The 9,039-nt window shown below is 42.4% G+C and overlaps 1 long non-coding RNA gene across 1 annotated transcript in view; it reads right to left on the bottom strand.

Annotated features, from left to right (window-relative positions):
• LOC138957375 (uncharacterized) overlaps positions 1 to 8,368 on the bottom strand; it is a 16,541-nt gene extending 8,173 nt beyond the window's left edge. The window contains exon 1 of the long non-coding RNA XR_011453011.1: positions 8,166 to 8,368. This is a non-coding gene — a long non-coding RNA (uncharacterized lncRNA). The remainder of the gene's footprint in view (positions 1 to 8,165) is intronic.
• Between the last annotated feature and the right edge of the window lie 671 nt (positions 8,369 to 9,039).

Here is a 9,039-nt window from a genome sequence, read left to right as displayed (position 1 = left end):
TTCAGTGCTGGTAACGCCGTACGCGTCCCCTTGGTAACAAGGGAGACCACTCTAAAAAAAGACAGTGATCAATCCCATAAGGCCAGACTATTACTAGTCTGACTTCCGTATGCGTGCGCATACGCCGCCATATGCATCATTCAAAACTCAGCGTTCAACAAGACAGGTCGCTTATGAGTATACGGTCTTGGTGAGAGAGAAAAAATGCATTGCGTTCAGTTTGATTCTGTGAGTACGACAGCTTGACTAAATGTTGTATTTTCGCCTTACGCGACTTGTTTTTTATTCTTTTGTTTCTTACTCGTTAAAAGGATCAAAAGAAAGTGAATATTTTGGGTGTTGTTTTCAGGCGTAAGATAGAGTACACACTCGTGGTCCCTGGGACGGTGGTGTCAAGCATCAAAACCGTTTAGAGACATACGCACGACACAGACATTGAGAACCACAGGATGTTCCCAACCAGGAAGATGAAACCCAATCAGGCTAGCTGCTCTAAATCCCTCCCGCCATGCCCCTCTCCCCATCTCTCCTCTGCCACCCCCAACCCCCCCCCCCCCCCCCTTCCCCCTCCAACCCAACCACCTCCCTTCAGATCGACCGCCGTAACTGCCCCACCAAACCGGCAAACACCCATTCCCTTTCTTCCAGTACGCCAGCCTAGTTTCTAAAAATATCTGCACGATTCATGAACAGGTAGGCCAAGGAGATGGGTGTTGTTTTTACCTCCCCGGGCCCTACAACCCAAATGGCTGTCCCACGGGACCGATGTAACTTTATATCCTTTCTCAGTTTTCATGGTGGTAGATTTAAGAAAGCAATTAAAGGGGAACATTTACATAAAAACGGTCTAGTTGTTGGACACCATCCTGACCTCAGGTCAAAATGAGTTTATCTCATTCTCTCCCTGACAGGATGCCTTGAGTTTCCTTGTCTGGCAAGGAAACCGATTTTTATTTTTTTTATTTTTTTTACATATTTAGAGCTTTTTGTAATGTGTTATGGATGTAAGCAGATTCGCGATCGTCGATAATGATTTTTCATGGTGTTTTGTAATTTTTTAATTGCAGAGGAATTTTTATTTTAGACAGTTTCAAGCGAGCTATTTTTTGCGGATGTATTTACTGTGCAAACAACTCTAAATATGGCATAAGTGTCACGTGATAATCAACCGTTTGGTTTGATTTTTTTTGACAGTGATGCAACCATATATTACGGTCTCCTTCCGGCAGCAGTCCCAAAATTTCGACTTATTTTGACCTTAGAACGATGTCTTTATTATAACTGTGAAGAACAGAACGGAGATCACTGTCGAAGTCGGCCAATCTGCAATCATTTTCGTCTCGCGAACACTGCTCGTAAACAACATATGGGAGATCACTCTGTATTCTTCTTTTGATAGATTCGCGTAGGACTTTCGCGTTCGGTCAGAGAGACAACTGGCGATAGCCGTGGAGCGAGGATTATCAGAATGGTTGGACACAGACAAGATCAGTTTTCAGCCAAACAAAATATTCCCACTCAAAAGTGAGTCATAGCAGGTAACGTTTTGTTTGTCTTTCTTTCGTTGCGATCTCAACGTTGCGCAATACTGCGTGCAAACTACGCGTTGGGGACCCTGATCGCTTGTCAGGCGGGGATGTGAACAATTTCTAGTGTCGTTCTTTTCTAGCACTCTTGTGGACAATAGAATAGCGCAGTTCATTTTACCCAGGGATGAGAATGAGGCTGCAATGTTCGATATACAGGTTGACCCAAAAAATGCAAACTACACAAATAATAATAATATCTTCTTCAGCTGCTTTTCGAATTATTTCACATTTGCTGTACATTAAAGGCATATGTACGCGCTCCCGTGTTTACAAAGTGTAGTTTGCCCATAATCGATGTCAAACGCACCATAAGACCATATAATGACGATATGTCACCATGCGCGGACCATAATACATGCATTACAGCTTGTTCTAGCCTCTGAAAAAGTGAGGATGTCAACAAAGCCGCGGTGTTAGCTCCCTTGCATCAACGTTACATGTGTTGCCAAATCTATAAATAGGACGATCCAGATCAAAATGAAAATTAACATATCTCAACATTGAAGGGGTCCTAGACCACAATATTTTGCAGGGAACTTAATTTAGCATGTCTCCAGCTGTTGGTAAAGCAATTAGCGTGTATAGTCATCGAGTACATATGGCTTTAACTTCGGCTTATGCATGACCAGTCCACAAAGTGGCAAGTTTGAGGGTCAAAGGGTCTGACTGTTGTGGACTTCTTTTTACATTTAGTCAAGTTTTGACTAAATGTTTTAACGTAGAGGGGGAATCGAGACGAGGGTCGTGGTGTATGTGTGTGTGTGTGTCTGTCTGTCTGTCTGTCTGTGCGTGTGTGTGTGTGTAGAGCGATCCAGACTAAACTACTGGACCGATCTTTATGTAATTTGACAGGAGAGTTCCTGGGAATGATATTCCCGGATGTTTTTTTCTTTTTTTCGATAAATGTCTTTGATGACGTCATATCCGGATTTTTGTAAAAGTTGAGGCGGCACTGTCACACCCTCATTTTTCAATCAAATTGATTGAAATTTTGGCCAAGCAATCTTCGACGAAGGCCGGACTTCGGTATTGCATTTCAGCTTGGTGGCTTAAAAATTAATTTATGACTTTGGTCATTAAAAATCTGAAAATCGTCAAAACAATTTTTTTTTCATAAAACGATCCAAATTTACGTTCATTTTATTCTTCATCATTTGCTGATTCCAAAAACATATAAATATGTTATATTCGGATTAAAAACAAGCTCTGAAAATTAAAAATATAAAAACCATGATCAAAATTAAATTTTCGAAATCAATTTAAAAACACTTTCAGCTTATTCCTTGTCGGTTCCTGATTCCAAAAACATATAGATATGATATGTTTGGATTAAAAACACGCTCAGAAAGTTAAAACGAAGAGAGGTACAGTAAAGCGTGCTATGAAGCACAGCGCAACCGCTACGGCGCCAAACAGGCTCGTCACTGTGCCTTTTGCACTAGCGGGGGACTACGTTCAGTTTCATTCTGTGAGTTCCACAGCTTGACTAAATGTAGTAATTTCGCCTTACGCGACTTGTTTCTAAATCCGATATCGGGGATCGACTCAACAGTACGAGGTTTGACATTGCGCGGTAGCCACACCCTCTAGCCTAGACTTGTACTTTGTGGGTTATTCTGCTTGTCTAGGTCTACCACCACCCTAATTCCCCCAGATCATCAGTGACATGAAGACAGCAGTAACAGCTAGGTTCCGGACAACCCCTAGACATAATGGAGTTCGTTTCATTGACAATTTCGGAGGGGTGATTTGGAACACTATTTGTAGAGAAGGTAAAAGTCGGACCATTTCACGTACCTATAGACAAAAAACTTTGTGGAATGGTCGTGAACATTCGTGAAGTTCGTGCACAATAACAATGAAGACATTCCATGGCTCCCCATAGAGCGCGTCCCTGCGTCTTATACGCACTAGAAGCCGAAATCACGTACTAGAAGTTAATGGAGGGGGTCCCGGGACGCACTAAACCTACAAAGAGCGGGTCCCGGGACGCGCTCAATTTCCTCTGTCGTGCATCCCGTATACTCTTTTCAGATTTTAGTCGTCAGCTAAGTCAAAGCGCAAACACAAATTATCCCATTTTTACGCGGGAACAACGTATTCGTGTGTGTTGCATTTGACTTGGTATAGTTGAAGCGTCCTCCTCTAATATTCTGGTAATAAAAAAACCCAGTTCATATCACATTATTCGCGATCACAATGCGTTATATGTAAATTGGGGGTTTGGGAACACGGGACTCTTGGGACCCTCTAAAACTCTGCTAAGCGGGTCCATGGACCCTCTAAACATTAAAAGTGGGGGTCCCGGGACCCTCAAGGACGGGGGTTTGTGGGGAGCCCTGCATTCGCTGAACTCTAATGATTGGACAAAATACCTTCGTTGTAAAGTCACACTTGCGCAATGGTGCACGTACACAATTCAGCCATGGCAAGAATTAATTCTTTCATGAGTAATGCCCTGATCCTGTCTGTAATGTCTGTATCCAGGTCACTGATTGTCTAAGGTAGGTTATGGTATTCTAGAACCTTCCAATAACCCCAAAGGTTGACAGGCAGGTTCGACGTGTCGAAGACAATTTTCCATTTTTATGTATTCCTTTTAATGGACAATAAAGCGCTGTTATTGTTGTTATTATTACAATCCTACTGAGCACAGAGAGCGTCTAGGCCAAGACAATTTTCCATTTTAATGTATTCATTTTGATGGTCAATAAAATGCTGCTATTGTTATTATTATTACAATCAGTGTACCGCACGTGGTAATAATAACATCTTATGTCTCTTATTAGTTTGGCTACCGCTCAACTTCCAACTTTGTTTATACTGTTGACTCCATCCTAGAATTCGGATTTGTGTGTGTGTGTGGAACTAGTACAAATATCAAATAATTTGACCTACAAACTTGACATTTTGTGGACTGATCATGCATAAACTGAAGTTAATGCACACCAAATATGAAGTCATTCGGAAAATAGATGTAGAAAGTATTAGAATGTTTGTGGGCTGGATTTGTAAGGTAACCCTGGAGAACTGAAATGTACGTAAGTCTTCGCAAGCTGCATAGCGATGTGGGAATAAAAAATGTTCACCTTGTGAAATGTTCATAGATATTTCACTGGTGATGACTTCTACGTCTCCGCATTGCTATACTGTCATCGTCATTCTGCTTCAGGCTTAAACACACTAGTCTGTGCAGTTTGAACCAAAGTTTAATTTCACTGGAGATGGTACGTGTGGGAATGAAAAGGGTAGACAAGCCAAAATGTGTCATTCGAGAAGCTTCCACGTGTCTGTCACCGTTCTCAGGCTGGATAAGCATTGCCAAATGCAGTTTGAACCAAAACTGTAAAGGCACGCTCCTTCCTGAGAAAACACTTCAGTTCACTGTATCAGATCTGGCCAGACGTTTACATGAAATAAGACCATCCCTCCACTTGGTCATATACCAACAATGAACAGCCTGGATGCTTTTTGTTTGTTTGTTTGCTTAACGCCCAGCCGACCACGAAGGGCCATATCAGGGCGGTGCTGCTTTGACATATAACGTGCGCCACACACAAGACAGAAGTCGCAGCACAGGCTTCATGTCTCACCCAGTCACATTATTCTGACACCGGACCAACCAGTCCCAGCACTAACCCCATAATGCCAGACGCCAGGCGGAGCAGCCACTAGATTGCCAATTTTAAAGGTCTTAGGTATGACCCGGCCGGGGTTCGAACCCACGACCTCCCGATCACGGGGCGGACGCCTTACCACTAGGCCAACCGTGCCGGTGGTAGCCTGGATGCTCTCTGTGTGTCTTTCTAATTTGATTTGATATCTTTGCTTCGTGTTTAAATCACCCTCACACATCCGCTCCCTCGCAAATAAAGTCATAGAAAGAGACAGATAGATAGACAGACAGCAGGGGCGGATCCAGGGGGGAGGAGGGGGTTCCGGGGTTTCCGCCCCCCCCCCAAAAAAAAAAAATATTTCCTTTGAAAATAAGGAAAACAAGTCGCGTAAGGCGAAATTACAACATTTAGTCAAGCTGTCGAACTAACAGAATGAAACTGAACTCACTGCATTTTTACAGCAAGAGCGTATACTCGTAGCATCGTCAGTCCACCGCTCGATGCAAAGGCAGTGAAATTGACAAGAGCGGGGTAGTAGTTGCGCTGAGAAGGATAGCACGCTTTTCTTTATCTCTATTCTTTTTAACTTTCTGAGCGTGTTTTTAATCCAAACATGTCACATCTATAAGTTTTTGGAATCAGGAACCCACAAGGAATAAGATGAAATTGTTTTTAAATCGATTTCGGAAATTTTATTTTAATAATAATTTTTATATTTTTAATTTTCAGAGCTTGTTTTTAATCCGAATATAACATATTTATATGTTTTTGGAATCAGAAAATGATGAAGAATAAGATACACGTAAATTTGGATCGTTTTAAAAACAAATTATTTTTTTTACAATTTTCAGATTTTTAATGACCAAAGTCATTAATTAATTTTTAAGCCACCAAGCTGAAATGCAATACCGAAGTCCGGCCTTCGTCGAAGATTGCTTGGCCAAAATGTCAATCAATTTGATTGAAAAATGAGGGTGTGACAGTGCCGCCTCGACTTTTACAAAAAGCCGGATATGACGTCATCAAAGGTATTTATCGAAAAAAAGAAAAAAAGTCCGGGGATATCATTCCCAGGAACTCTCATGGAAAAATTTCATAGAGATCGGTCCAGTAGTTTGGTCTGAATCGCTCTACACACACACACGCAGAGACAGACAGACAGACAGACACACACACACACACACACACACACACACCACGACCCTCGTCTCGATTCCCCCTCTACGTTAAAACATTTAGTCAAAACTTGACTAAATGTAAAAACAGGTGGTCAAGAAGCCGAGGTCCGGAGAGAGTCGACAGACGTGGTAGTGGTTTCAATGTAGAAAACGACAACGAAGTTGGAATGCGGGGGTGGGTGGGGGTTGGGGGGTGGAGGGGGGCAGCGACACATGAGAACATGATTAAGTAGTGGTAGAAAACTTACTAATAACATAACCGGATACCTAAATACGTTTGCAAAAGCCAAGTTTCAAGACACAGATATCACTCAGGTACAGTAATCACATTTGTCACTTTTTTCACATTTAATTGTCACATGTCTCACATTTATCACATTTGGCACGTGTGTCACTTTTTGTCCCATTTGGCACCTTTTTATATTTAGTCAAGTTTTGACTAAATATTTTAACATCGAGGGGGAATCGAAACGAGGGTCGTGGTGTATGTGCGTGTGTGTGTGTGTCTGTGTGTCTGTGTGTGTGTGTGTGTAGAGCGATTCAGACTAAACTACTGGACCGATCTTTATGAAATTTGACATGAGAGTTCCTGGGTATGAAATCCCCGAACGTTTTTTTCATTTTTTTGATAAATGTCTTTGATGACGTCATATCCGGCTTTTCGTGAAAGTTGAGGCGGCACTGTCACGCCCTCATTTTTCGACCAAATTGGTTAAAATTTTGGTCGGGTAATGTTCGACGAAGCCCGGACTTCGGTATTGCATTTCAGCGTGGTGGCTTAAAAATTAATTAATGACTTTGGTCATTAAAAATCTGAACATTGTAAAAAAAATATGTTTTTTATAAAACGATCCAAATTTACGTTTATCTTATTTTCCATTATTTGCTGATTCCAAAAACATATAAATATGTTATATTCGGATTAAAAACAAGCTCTGAAAATTAAATATATAAAAATTATTATCAAAATTAAATTTTCCAAATCAATGTAAAAACACTTTCATCTTATTTCTTGTCGGTTCCTGATTCCAAAAACATATAGATATGATATGTTTGGATTAAAAACACGCTCAGAAAGTTAAAACGAAGAGAGGTACAGAAAAGCGTGCTATCCTTCCCAGCGCAACTACTACCCCGCTCTTCTTGTCAATTTCACTGCCTATGCCGTGAGCGGTGGACTGACGATGCTACGAGTATACGGTCTTGCCGCGTTGCATTGCGTTCAGTTTCATTCTGTGAGTTCGACAGCTACTTGACTAAATGTTGTATTTTCGCCTTACGCGACTTGTTCACATTTATCATATGTGTACAGTGTGTGTCTCTGTTTTTTCATATATTTTTCACACGTGTTACACATGTTACTTTGTCAAATGTGTCACTTTGAATACTTTTTCACATTTTCACATTGGACACTTGCGTTACATTTGTCACTTTTGACAAGTGTCTGTGTGTATGTGTGTGTGTGTGTATGTGTGTGTGTGTGTGTGTGTGTATATGTGTGTGTGTGTGTGTGTGTGTGTGTGTGCACGTGTGTAGGTGTAAGTGTCTGTGTGTATGTGTGTATGTGTGTGTGTGTGTGTGTGTGTGTGTGTGTGTGTGTGTGTGTGTAGGTGTAAGTGTCTGTGTGTATGCGTGTGTGTGTGTGTGTGTGTGTGTGTGTGTGTGTGTGTGTGTGTGTATAGCGTCTTTTTTTCATTTTGCCAAAGATGGAGGAAAAGGGGCAGGTGAGACACGCACAACCACAGGTAAACACACACAATATTGAACCAAATTTCTCATACCTGTGAGGCTCACAAGCAGAACGATGCACAATGTATTCATCTTGAAAGTAAGAAGAATCGTCCCTCTCTTTCTTGTATCACAAAGAAGGGTGTGGTTTTCCTTGCTTGCACAGTTCGAGATTCTTTCTCCCTCGGGGTTATTTCAGGGGGAATATTTCTGGGTGGACTGCACCCGAATCTGATGCGACAGACCGTTATATAACGACGCTGCACCACGTGACGTAATTTTGCCGCCGCGGCGTTTGCCGTTTATGCCTCTCTCTCTGTCTGTCTGTCTGTCTGTCTGTCTGTCTGTCTGTCTGTCTCTCTCTCTCTCTCTGTCTCTCCATCCCCTCTCTGTCTCTCTGTCTCTGTCTCTGTCTCTCTCTCTCCATCCCCTCTCTCTCTCTCTGTCTCTCTCTCGCTCTCTCTCCCCGCTCTCTGTCTCTCTGTCTCTGTCTCTCTCTCTCTCTCGCTCTCTCCATCCCATCTCTGTCTCTCTGTCTCTGTCTCTCTCTCTCTTTCTCTCTTTCTCTCTCCATCCCATCTCTGTCTCTCTGTCTCTGTCTCTCTCTCTCTCTCCATCCCCTCTCTGTCTCTCTGTCTCTCTGTCTCTCTCTCCATCCCCTCTCTGTCTCTCTGTCTCTGTCTCTGTCTCTCTCTGTCTCTCTCTCTCTCCATCCCCTCTCTGTCTCTCTGTCTCTCTCTCTCTCTCTTTCTCTCCATCCCCTCTCTGTCTCTCTGTCTAGGTCTCTGTCTCTCTCTCTCTGTGTCTCTCTCTCTCTCTTTCTCTCTCTCTCTCTCTCTCTCTCTCTCCCTCTCTCTCTCTCTCTCTCTCTCTCTCTCTGCGCCACCCGGCGTCGCCCCATGCAACCCATACAATTCGTCTAGCTTC

This window comes from Littorina saxatilis, unplaced genomic scaffold (genome assembly GCF_037325665.1).
Source record: "Littorina saxatilis isolate snail1 unplaced genomic scaffold, US_GU_Lsax_2.0 scaffold_307, whole genome shotgun sequence".
NCBI lineage: Eukaryota > Metazoa > Mollusca > Gastropoda > Littorinimorpha > Littorinidae > Littorina > Littorina saxatilis.
This window is presented reverse-complemented; position numbering and strand designations above follow the sequence as displayed.